General features: G+C 38.9%; 1 protein-coding gene across 1 annotated transcript in view; it reads right to left on the bottom strand.

The window, feature by feature from the left end:
- Window positions 1-5,113, bottom strand: part of si:dkey-181f22.4 (receptor-interacting serine/threonine-protein kinase 2) — a 71,263-nt gene extending 66,150 nt beyond the window's left edge. Inside the window, exon 1 of the mRNA XM_028809700.2 lies at window positions 4,664-5,113. The gene's annotated coding sequence lies outside the window, so the exon portion shown is untranslated. The remainder of the gene's footprint in view (window positions 1-4,663) is intronic.
- Window positions 5,114-12,414: the final 7,301 nt, after the last annotated feature.

Raw genomic sequence — 12,414 nt, 5'->3', positions numbered from 1 at the left:
CAAGTGATCTCTTAAGTTGCATGGTTCCATTCCATATTGCCTATGGTAAGCCAAAGAGATTAAGATATCTGTAATACATTTTTAGATATCTCAGATGCATTTCAGGATATCTCAAATACATTTTCACATGTCTCAAAACACCTGCATTTGCTTTTCAAGATATCTTAATATGTTACAATAAGGACTGATTGATGTCATTTATGTTAGGTAGAATGCCTAGGGGGGGCTGGGTGGTCTCGTGGCCTGGTACCCCTGCAGATTTTATTTTTTCTCGAGCCGTCTGGAGTTTTTTTTTTTTGTTTGTTTTTTCTGTCCTCCCTGGCCATTGGACCTTACTTTTATTCTATGTTAATTAGTGTTCTCTTATTTTAATTCTTATTTTGTCTTTTTTCTCTTTCTTCATCATGTGAAGCACTTTGAGCTACATTATTTGTATGAAAATGTGCTATATAAAAAATGAGGATTTTGAGTGTCTCTAACTGTGATGACACAGTCAGGAACTGGCGAAGGTCATTTTGTCAGATAAACAAAAAATGAACACAAATTCACTAAACAATCCAAGCAAATTTCCTCAATTTTTGTATCATTTGAGTGGAAGATTATGCTTCAGCCTGTTTTTAGCCTACAGTTTTACAAAGTTAGTTAAGTTCCTTCTGAAGTACAGTTTAAACACAGTCTATGACTCTTGCTACACACTTGCACAGCTCCACTGAACAGCCGATTCCTGAATTCAGCAGCTGCATGTCAAGAGCAACTACAATAAGTAGGTGATACCCTATGCATGAGCCCTAGGTGAAATGCAGACAATGAAAAAAATAAATAAATCCCTATTTAAAAAAATTATGAACTATTATAAAACAGTAATTTTAAAAAGACACTGAATATTCTTACAACAAACAAGAGAAACGGCTTACTAAATAAAAGTCTGAGAAATCTGCATAATAGAAAAATTTGAATTTGCAGAATTACTAAGTTTTTGTGATACCTGCCATCCTGCCCTATATTTAATCCCAGTAATTTTAAATATTCTTCCACTTTAATTTTCACTGGTGCCTTTGAGTAAGAGATTCACTATTTAGGTGAAATAATTGTCCTGGATTGACTTTGAGAATTCCGAAGTCCTGAAAAAGGTCCCCAAGCATCCTCCTCTCCTCAAGACTAAAGAGGTTTAATTCCCTGAACCTCTCAGAATAGGACATACCCTTTAGCCTTGAAACCTCAATTCCTCCTTGATATCAAATTATATTTAAAATTGTGCTACTCATTTCTCTTACAGCTGCCACTGGCATCCTTAAACAGAATTAACAGGTTTGCTGTTGTGCACCTGACAGAGTTTTACTTTGGCATGTTTCCTATTATTTGTTGTCTCCCTTACTCTGTTATAACCTCGCTACGAATTCCTTGCTAGAATGTTCTTGATTTTATTCTTTCCCTCATCATTCAGCTTTTCTCTCTTCTTGTGCTACTCCTATTAAGTTCATTAAGTTCTTGTGCTGCTCCTGTTAGATTCATTAACTTCTTTTGCTGCTCCTATTAGGCTCATTAACTGCACTGCCATGTTGTTCTTGACATAGCCAGGGACCCCTGTGATAGTGGTTAAGACTTCAACCCTTTTTAAATATTCTGTAAAACTGTAGTATGCAGACTCCAACTATTGGAATGTATTTTGTAATGCATTTAGTAATAAAATACATTGCATTTTTCACTTCAACAGATGGCACATCTCAAACATTAGCACTGCTTTTACAATTTTCATACCAAAAGGCACATAACAGATATATATATATATATATATATATATATATATATATATATATATATATATATATATATATATATATATATATATATATACCAGATGGACGTACAGATACTCAGACACACAGACACTTGTCTGTAAGGTGGGTTACACTTGCCTCAAAAATGATGAAAAAAATTATAAAGGAACAAAGTATATTGGATAATTATTAATACAATCAGAACTTGTGAAACTTAATAGAGTTTGAGATTAAACACAGTGGAAGAATACAAATTTGAATAATCAAAATAATAATAATAAGGTCAAATATAATAAATATAAGGCCAAAAGCTTTTGGACACTTGACCATCAGATCTATATAAACTTACTGGACATTCCATTCTAAAACCATGGGCATTAATATGGAGTTGACCCCCCACTATGTGGCTATAACAACCTTCACTCTTCTGGGAGGGCTTTCCACAAGATGTTGGAATGTGTCTGTGGGAATTTGTACCCATTCAGTCAAAACAGCATTTGAGAAGTTAGGCACTGATGCTGGACATGTAGACCTGGTTCACAGTCAGCATTCCAGTTTATCCCAAAGGTGTTCAATAGGGTTGAGGTCTGGGTTCTGTGCAGGTAACTCAAGTTCCTCTACACCAGCCTCATCACACCATATCTTTATGGACCCAGCTTTATTCACAAGGGTCTAGTCTTGCTGGAACAGAGAAGGGCCTTTCCTAAACTGTTACCACAAAGTTGGAAAAGCACAACTGTTTAAAATGTTTGTGTGCTGTAACATTAACAGGACCCTTCACTGGAACCAAGGGGCCTACAGTCTTAAAAACAAAGGTGTGAAAGTAGTTCTGCAGAGGGATGCCATTGGGTATACATTTTTGGTCCTCAAAAGAACCTTCCACAAGAAAATACCGGAAAGAATGTTTATTTATTTAAATCTATTACAGGCTCAAAAATCACCATGAGTAAATGACAGATTTGTAAAATATTAGTGAGCTTATGATTTTTAAAAGGACTCTTGCTACATACAAAAAACACAGGCTAATTTCAGGTTTTCCTGATCTTTTAGCATCCTGCTAGGTAGCCTAGTATACATTAAATATTTCTGTTTCATCTACATATTAGGAACATTTTCAAAGTCCAAAGAGTCAATTTCAAATGCAAACAACCCGTCCCAGCATGAGTAGTTCTTTGTCAAGCAATGAGGAACTACAAGGAACCACACAACTCAGTACAGATCCATTAATTAACCATTACTTTTAAGAGTGTAGTCCAAACTCTGAACACAGAACCAAATTTATTAACCCTCTTCCACCAAACTTTTCATTAGGCACTATGCAGTCCTGAAGGTGGCATTATCCTGGCATCTGCCAAACCAAGAGGCATCCATCTGATTGGCAGATATTGAAGCATGATTCATCACTCCAGAGAACATGTTTCCACCACTCCAGAGACCAAAGGGGGCATGCTTTACACCACTCCAGTCAACGCTTGGTAATGTGCATGGCGATCTTAGGCTTATGTGCAGCTCCTTGACCATGGAAACCCATTTCATGAACCTCTTGATGCAGAGTTCTTGTGCTGATATTGCTTACAGAATCAATTTGGAACTCTATGATGAGTGATGCAGCAGGGGTTTTTACCCGCTATGTACTTTAGTACTCTGTACACCACTCTGTGAATTTGTGTGGTTTACCACTTTGTGGCTGGGCTGTTGTTGCTCCTCGACAATTCCACTTTACGATAATAACACAATTAAGCAGGGCAGATCTGGCACCCTGTCCAGATTTTGCTCCTGCTTTGCACCCTATGCTAGTTGGTATAACCTATAGCACCCTCTGCGACCCTTTTCAGGACTAAGCGGTTAGGAAATGACTGACTTGTGGCAATGGTGGCATCCTATAGCAGTGCCACTCTTAGGTACTGAGCTCTTCAGTATGACTCATTCTACTGCCAATGGAAATTTCATGGCTAAGTGCTAGATTTTATGCCACTTTCTAACAATGGGTACAAAAGAAGCACTTGAACTCAGTAATTTGGAGGGGTCTCCATATATTTTTATCCATATAGTGTATGTAGTCTTTTCAGGGCTTCAGAAATATATTGTAACAGACATGCTATAAATAAGAAATAATTAGTATCTTTCATCATCACATTATTAAGAAAATATAAACATTTTTCCCTTAAGACCTTATTTCACAAATATGAATTTTACATAAGGCCATATATTACTGAGAACAAAAATACAGATCGTGTTTCTAAGAGACTGCTTGATGTCACTAATACACGTGCGGCAAGTCAAAGAAAAATAAGCGCATTTGCATGTCTATTTAATTCTGACACTTAATCTTCACCGCATTTGGGACCATAACGAAAGCAAGAGCTGCGGTAGGTTGGCACCCTGCCCAGGATTGGTTCCCTGCCTTGTGCCCTGTGTTGGCTGGGATTGGCTCCAGCAGACCCCCGTGACCCTGTGTTCGGATTCAGCGGGTTGGAAAATGGATGGATGGATGGATGGACGAAAGCAAGAGAATACGTGCGCAAGTCTTTATTAGAACACTTTATATGTTTTTAAATTCGTCTTTAGCTGAGTAAATGTTACACTACTGCGTTACAGTAACAAAGCTGTGCAGAATGCAGTGCACTTGCTGCGAAGATTGACGCAGCCAGCTTGGAATAACAGCAAAAATCTGATTTTACAACAATGTGTCCAACGTTGTGTAGCATATACGGCCTCGCATATGTCTGAATTGTTTTATGTCTCAAAAAGCTGTTGATATTACTGTTTATAACAACCCAAATTATTACTAAAACCATGATAAAAAGCAGCACGAAGATCGAATTGCACTGCGACACTGCGGTGAAACTCACTTTCTTGGTAAGTATGAATGTTTATATACATACCTTTCGTCCACAACTTTTGCTCCTTTTCCTCTGCGTTCTAATCCCAGTCACATACACAGCAGAAGTAGACAGAAGTTACTACAGCGCCCTGACACGCACTTGTTTACCTTCACGCTGATTGGCTGCCCGCTGCACTTTAGAATTCCCCTAATTTGTCCGAGAGTTACCAAGAAACTGGATTTTTTTTTCCCTTAATCATAGTGTGACAGTAATACTTTTGTGGGTTTTGTAATGTTTCCTTTGATCAAGGAAAGTGTAATCAGTGCAAACGGTGGCGCCTCTGTTGTGCCATAAATACTATACAACTCCGTTCTCCTATTTAACACTAAGGTCACTGTAAATACAGCAAGCTTACTCAAAGGAGTGACACATTATTCAGTAATTTAGGCTAATCTACATAGTGAAAAGTCAAGCAAAATGACACCTTTTATCGGCTAACTAAAAAAATTACAATATGCAAGCTTTCGAGGCAACTCAAGCCCCTTCTTCAGGCAAGATGCTAATCTATATTTATGTTAGATTTTATTTATGTTACATTTAGCTTAGTAGCGTAAATAAGTATTTCCTAAAGTTTAAGGAGTGACACATTATGCAGTAATTTAGGCTAATCTATATGTTGGATTTTATTTTTGTTATATTTAGCTTAGTAGCATAAATAAGTTTAATTTCCTAAAGTACTTGTCTGATATATACCTTTGGCCATTCATCCATTCATTTTGTGATCATTTTTTTTTTTTGGGGGGGGGGGGGGGCGTCATAGAGCCTATACTGGCAGCTACACTCAAACCTAGAAACATTGCTAAGCACTCTCATTCATACTGGTCCAGTTTAAAACTGCCCTCTGTTCATTTTCCAAGACCACTTGTTCTTTGCAGGGTCTTTGGGAAACTGGAGCCTATCCCAGAAAGCTTTGGGCGCAAGACTGGAACAATGCGTAGACAGAGTGACAGTTCACTTCAGGGTGAACATACACACACACACACACACACACACACACACACACACACACACACACACACACTAGGACCAATTTATCATTGCCAATCCACATAATCTGTATGTCTTTGGACTGTGGGAGGAAACCAGAGCACAAGGAGGAAATCTAAGCAAACAAAGGGAGAGCATGCAAACTCCACAAAGGAAGCACTTTAGATGTGAATCCTGGTCTACTTGCTGTGAGGCTGCAGTGCCACTCTGCTGCCCCTATATATACAGCATACATCTGGAATCCAACGTTTTTGGCAGTAGGAGATAACAGCAAATAGTCTGCATGAGAGTGACATCCAGGTGGATAACAGGAGCTGGACAGGGGAGTTAAAATTCTGAGTGCAGTGAAATGGACAAAGACGCAGGAGTCATGGACCTTGATCATTCACATGTGCTGAAAGGCATCACAAAGAGATGGCCACAAGTTGAGAAGTGTGTGAAGGAGTATGGTTTCCAATAATCCACTGTCTTCTCTGCTATCTGCAAAGAAATCCTTCTTTCATAACTTAATTTCATTGTCTGAAAGAAATACCTGAAGCTTTTACTCTACTTTCAAGTCTCTCTTAAGTCTACATGCTGCTTGAAAGCAATTGTCCTTCTCTGCTAACGATTTTGCTTCCTTCCTCTCTTCACCAATATCCAAAAACCATTCAAAACCTCAAAAATATCCCCTGACAGTTCACTTAACCATTCTGTTTTTTCCCCAGCATTCTCTGCTGTGAATAACTCCGATATTTCTGGCTTGCTTTGTATGCCCAGACCAACAACCTGTGCATGTCTTCTCCAGTCTATGGTTCTGTCCTTGATCCCCTACATCTCTTCCCTTTTTCAGACTTTACTGACCTTTGCTATCATCATAACCGATTTCAAGAAGTCCCGTGTAATTCCTATTCTCAAGAAAACCTCTCTCAATCCTTCTGCCATTTAGAATTACCATCCTGTCTCCCCTCTGCCATTCCACTAGAGCACACAGTCCACAAATACTCTCTTTCAGTCTACTAGATCTGCTTCAATTTGGATTCCATACTAAGACTGCCCTGCGTTCAGTCACTAATGCTTCTGCTGCTTCTTTCTTCTCTGTCTTTATCCTCATTGAACTTCCATTAGCTTTCTGTACTCTTAACCACTTCCTAATTATCTCTTCTCTTGATTAACTCAGTATTAATAGTTCTGCTTTGGACTGGACCAAGTCCTACCTCTCAGACCAATCCTTTTGTGACTCCTAGGCTAATTCCTTGTTTTCTTCACAGAAGCTTTCTACAGGTGTGCCGAGATGATCAGTACTGTGTCCACTTCTCTTTCCTCTCTACAAGTGCTCGTTAGGTAATGTCATGCTGTTGATCCACAGATCTTCCTCTCATTTCCCTCTTACAATCCATCGGTTTCAGCCCAGATCTCCAGCTGTCTATTCACCATCTCATCATGGATGAATGATCATCAACTTAAACTTACCAAAGTCAAATATTTTGCCCTCCGATTCTCCTTCCTTAGATTTGTCTCTAAGCCTTGCCCTTGAAGATGTTACTGTTTCACCATCAGTCACGGTCAGGAATTTTGGTGTGACTCTGGACTCCTCACTTTCATTCATTGAATGGATATCTTCAATGACTCAATCCTGTCATTTCTTTCTTTATAATATTCAGAGAATTGAAGGCCCTTCTTCATTAATAATGCCACACAACTCCATGTTCAGGCACTAGTTCTATCATGTCTGGATTATTGTTCTGCCGGGGCTTTCTTCAGCTGCCATCAGACCTCTCCTGCTCTCCAGAATGCAGCTGCTGTCCTCTGTTATTCGTTTCACTCCTACAACTCCTCTGCTATGGTCTCTCCTCTAGCTTCCTGCTGCTGCAGATCCAATTTAAAACAGTTGTCTTGAATTACAGATTTCTGAATAGTTATGCTTCTCAGTATTGCCAGTCCTTTATCTCTCCTTTTGTCCTTTCAAGAAGTCTCAGTTTTGCCTCTGCCAACCATCCTCCTTTAGCCAGATGTGCTAAGACTGCACAATGTTTCTCTCGTCATACTCCAAAACTATAGAACTATCCAAAACTATCCCATAGACCATTTGAACTGCACTCAATTTACTCATGTTAGGCGTCTTTTGAAAGCACACCGTTTCAATAAATATTTTGGAACTGCTTAGTTTGTCTCCTACAGGATAACTGCTGTCGCACTGATGAAGAGTTTGGAATACTGTTTCTTGTCTATAATTATATAGTAGTTCTTTTACCTTGTGCTCAGTTTTTCACTTGTTCTCTGTTACTTTTGATGCTTGCACCTTCATTCTTGTATGTATTAAAACTTGCTTTGTAAGTCTCCTTGAATAATGGTATCTGCTACATAAATAATAATAATAATTATACTATATTGATTGTAATGATTTGCTCAATAAGATAAAAAAACATAAGACAAAGAGCACGCACTTACCAGAAGAGAAAATGAAAAAGTGTAAATATCAAGCTGATTTTGTGCAGTATGGATTTGCATGCCTGCTTATTAAAAATAAGCCCTTATCTACTGTGTATTTTGTGCTCAGAAGTCCATACCTATAGCATCTTAAAGGATAAGTTGAGTATTTTTCATGTCAAAGTGTGGTATAACGAATCTGCATTCATGAAACAAGAGGCCAATTTTTAATTATCGCAATCCAAGAAAGCGCAGGCACCAATTGGGCACAGGTTTGTATGAGTGGGGTTAACTCCACTGTTAATCAAGGTACTGGCTTACTGCGCCGCATACACGTGTGGAAACGGGTAGATCAATCAGGTACCTCAATGGTGCCGCGCAGTGTACAGTTTCTTGCACCCAGGCCTAATTAGGTAGCTGAATAAAAGGAGCCTGCAGGGGACAGAAGGGGAAAAAGACCAAAAATGAAAGGAAAAAGAAAAGGAAAGACAGAAGAAGGGAGATACAAGCAGGAGGTGCAGAGAGCCGGTGCAAGAGAGAGAAGGCAGGCAGCCTGGAGGAAGTCCCCTGGTGAGCGTGCGGTTGACGCTCAGGGGCTGAATGTGGCCACTCCGACTGAACGTGTTTAGGGAGCTGGAGCGACCAGGTGCTCACTCCCAGGTAAGTTTGGGATAGTCCAGGAAGGCAGCGGGAGTTGGGGAGGCTCAGATTGGGAGCCTTGCTGGGAGCCATGGGTCAACATTAACCCAGACCTGTGGAAGAAGGTCGGTTGCACCTGTTAGTTTGATGTCTCTTTCCGGGCTGCAAGACCTGAGATTGGTAAGCTGGAGAGACGTCCATTTTAAAGGGAAGCACTAGGGACTTGATTTTTAAAGGTAGACTCCTGCCTACGATTTTAACCTTGTTTTATGGATTATTTATTGTACTGTTTTAACCTCCACTTGTGCACTGTTTTTGGAAGGATCCAGTCGCATGGTGCTGACCTGCACCATCACACAAAGCTGTTACTTGACAATCATGGTGTATATTAATTTGCAACATGAAATTGCATTCTTAAGTGAGGCACATTTTATAAATTAAAAAAAAAAAAAAATAGCTGACATACTCTTGTGTTTTATAATGGAGCTTAGGGATACCTGGGTCCCATAAAAAAAAGAGCCTTACAATTTTACCAAATAAATATACTTTGCAGTAGCAAAGGTTTTGATTTAAGGAAACATACCTTGTGTGTTTCTAAGGCATGCTTGTGAAAACAAAAATAAACTGGAAGTAAAACATTTTTTTTCACAGATTCTTGGGACTATTTGCTCGCATTAGGGATGTGTTTCTTGCTCACTTGTCTGCCATGGGTAGAATTACACCAATCTCTCTTTGCCAAACTATACTTGGCTTATTCTCCTACTTTTGTTTCTGTGACTGTATTTCCTCAGCAGTCATATTTTGCCATGGCTTGTAATAAAAGATACATGTCAGAATCATATGGTGATATTTACCTCAATGGTGCCTACCTTTAGTCAGTTCCACTCCATGTTGTGTTTTTATCTAACTTACAGAGTGAGATCCATACCAGTTGGCAGCATTATGACAAGAGTACATTTGAGTTTCATTGTACTTTGTACAAGTAACAATAGAACTGAACTGAAGTGATGGAGCCAAGCCATCTTCATTTCGGGCTTTCCATTGTGATAAAATAAAAATACTCAGAAAATTAAAATGGTAGGGTATGCAATAGAGCAGATTGAAGCACCACTAATTGTTGATTTTTTAAAGCATGTTGAGTCCCACTGGCTGAGCATATGGTAATAAAAGAAAAGAGGACAACATGCTTGAGTGAATAAACTCACTGACACCCTGATCAATCAATCACTCCACAAATGCATAGTGAGAACATGCAGACCCTGGTGCTGTGAGGCAGGAATGACAGCTCTGCACTACCACTCTGCCAATGCTAAAACATCTGTACTGAACTAACTTAACTTCATCCTGATTAAATTTGGGTGAACTGGCATTGCTAAAGTGGCTCAAGTGTGTATGTGTATGTGTGTGTGTGTGTGTGTGTGTGTGTGTGTGTGTGTGTGTGTGTGTGTGTGTGTGTGTGTGTGTGTGTTCAAAGGACTGACGCCCTGTCAGAGAAGTGTTCTGGCTTGTGCCCGATGCTTTCTGGGATAGGCTTCACTGCCATGCTACCCTGCCCTGGATAAGTGTGCTAAGAAGATTGATAGATGGATGCCTGTAGCATTTCTTCAGTTCTTGTCACTTGATTGCATGCTGAGTACGTGGTCAATATTCTCTCTCACCAAAGCTGTCATAAGGGATACTTTTTATCAATCCAGTTGGAGCAGGCAGTATCTTTGTGAAAATAAGCTTCCATATAACGAAAGAATATAAGGGATTGTAAGAGTGCCTTTTTTAGTTATTATTGTCTAGTTATATGCAGAAAAGAGACAGTTATTAACATCTGGGCATCAACATTCAATATCAATAATGGCACTTGTTGATGACTTTCTGAAGTGATTCCACACCCTTGGCCTTGAAGGTTGCCATGGATGAAGATGAGTGGAGAAGTGAATGGCACAGCCAGTCTCCTTTAAAGATGGCTGAATCTCACAGCAGTGTTTTGCTTTTTTCAAATGACCTGGATACAGTACTCTGTTTTACAATATGTGTGTAATCTGAAAATGTGGATCAAGACTGCTTTTTCTCACAATGGGACCATACTACCCATAAGCTCCATTAAAAAATGCAGAAGCAAGCTAGTTATTTTTAAAAATGTATAAAATACGCTTCACTTCTGAATGCAATTTATACCATGATCATGAAGAAATAACTTTGACTTGAAAAATACCAAACTTATATTTTGAAAAATATTACATTTAAGAGACATTTAGAAATAAGGCAGCACACGCGCACAAAATAATTGGGTTGTTTAGTTGTAAGGAGAGTAAGTTACGTGATCATCTGGAGATAGTTCTGAATAATCAAGTGGAAAAAGCCATTCACAATCGGTGAGAGCCTCATTCATCCAGAAGCTATTGCAATGAGTAGAGTCATGCATGGTGATAAATTTGTTTTCCATCTTGAAAAAAAAATAAATCCCCTTTTCTGTAATATGTTTTCATGATACTTCACTTGACTGAATGAGTCAAGCGTAATGAAAAATGTGCATTCCAGTGAGATGAATCGACTGGTAGAAGTGTGGTTCATGAAAGGCTGCGTTGATAACTTTTGATTTGCATAGTTGTTAAAAGTAATAAAGCCTGATAGGGACGGGTGGTCAGTTATAACCTTCGTAATTCAAGGGGAGCAGGAAAAAAACATGTTAGGGAATAGCTGGTCTAACTGGGTAACTGGAGATCCTAAATTGAGTTATATGGTATTTATTTGTCATGTTCTTCCTCCATTGATTGCCTTGAAATTGTGTGGCTATATGTAGCTTGGAGAATAAAATTTGTTTTTTTTTTGGGTATGGGCTTTTGTGTTTCAGTTTCCATTATGATATCATTATTGTTCACTTGATTTTTTTCATTCCATTGCCCACCCCCCCAACACACACACTTTTGCATTGTTTTACCAAAATAGGGGTGTGTTATGTGGGGCACAGAGATGTCAAATCCCAAGGTCACTCAGTTGGGTTAATCTAACCATAGGTGGGTGTGTATTTTAGTATTTTATTGTGGAAAGGCTTTTGAAGTGACCCATTCTTAAAAAAGAAAGCAAATTAAAGTTAAAACACTGTATTCAAACAGATAATGCATTTAAAAGATGACTCTGAAGTTTTTTAACAGGTCAATCCAAGGCTGCTCATTTTCAGACAGAAATAGGTTAAAGGCTGCTCTGTGACATTTGCATGACTTTAATGTATGCCCACTACTAGTCAGTGAGTCAGCAACATGAGGCAGAAATATTTGTGGTTAAATCGTTAAGCTCACTGTGCGAAAAATTATGTATAGTTTGACTACTGGAGTCTTCTTTAGAAACTGAAACAACACTTTGAACAACATGTTAGGTTGTGTATTTTATTAACACTAAAAACATTTTGAAAAGCTCAGATCAATGCTGTAAAGCACAGCAACAAAGTTTTTGGCCCTCTGAAAGCCAAGGCTCTAAACTTACCCAATATGTACGACTTTTAAGTCTGTTCTTCTGTCTGCCATCCGTAATTCGAATTAGGGTCCCTTTCTCTGCAGTACTTTTATACAAAGATGGAGCTAATTTAAATGATATTGCTGGCAACAAACTGCCTTCCTTCATCCCACCCATCCTTCTTTTATCCTGAACCTGGATCATCCATCCATCCATCCATTTTCCAACCCGCTGAATCCGAACACAGGGTCACGGGGGTCTGCTGGAGCCAA

The sequence above is a fragment of the Erpetoichthys calabaricus genome, chromosome 9 (assembly GCF_900747795.2).
Source record: "Erpetoichthys calabaricus chromosome 9, fErpCal1.3, whole genome shotgun sequence".
In the NCBI taxonomy this organism is placed as follows: domain Eukaryota; kingdom Metazoa; phylum Chordata; class Cladistia; order Polypteriformes; family Polypteridae; genus Erpetoichthys; species Erpetoichthys calabaricus.
The sequence above is the reverse complement of the archived record's forward strand: the minus strand, read 5'-3'. Positions and strand labels throughout refer to the sequence as shown.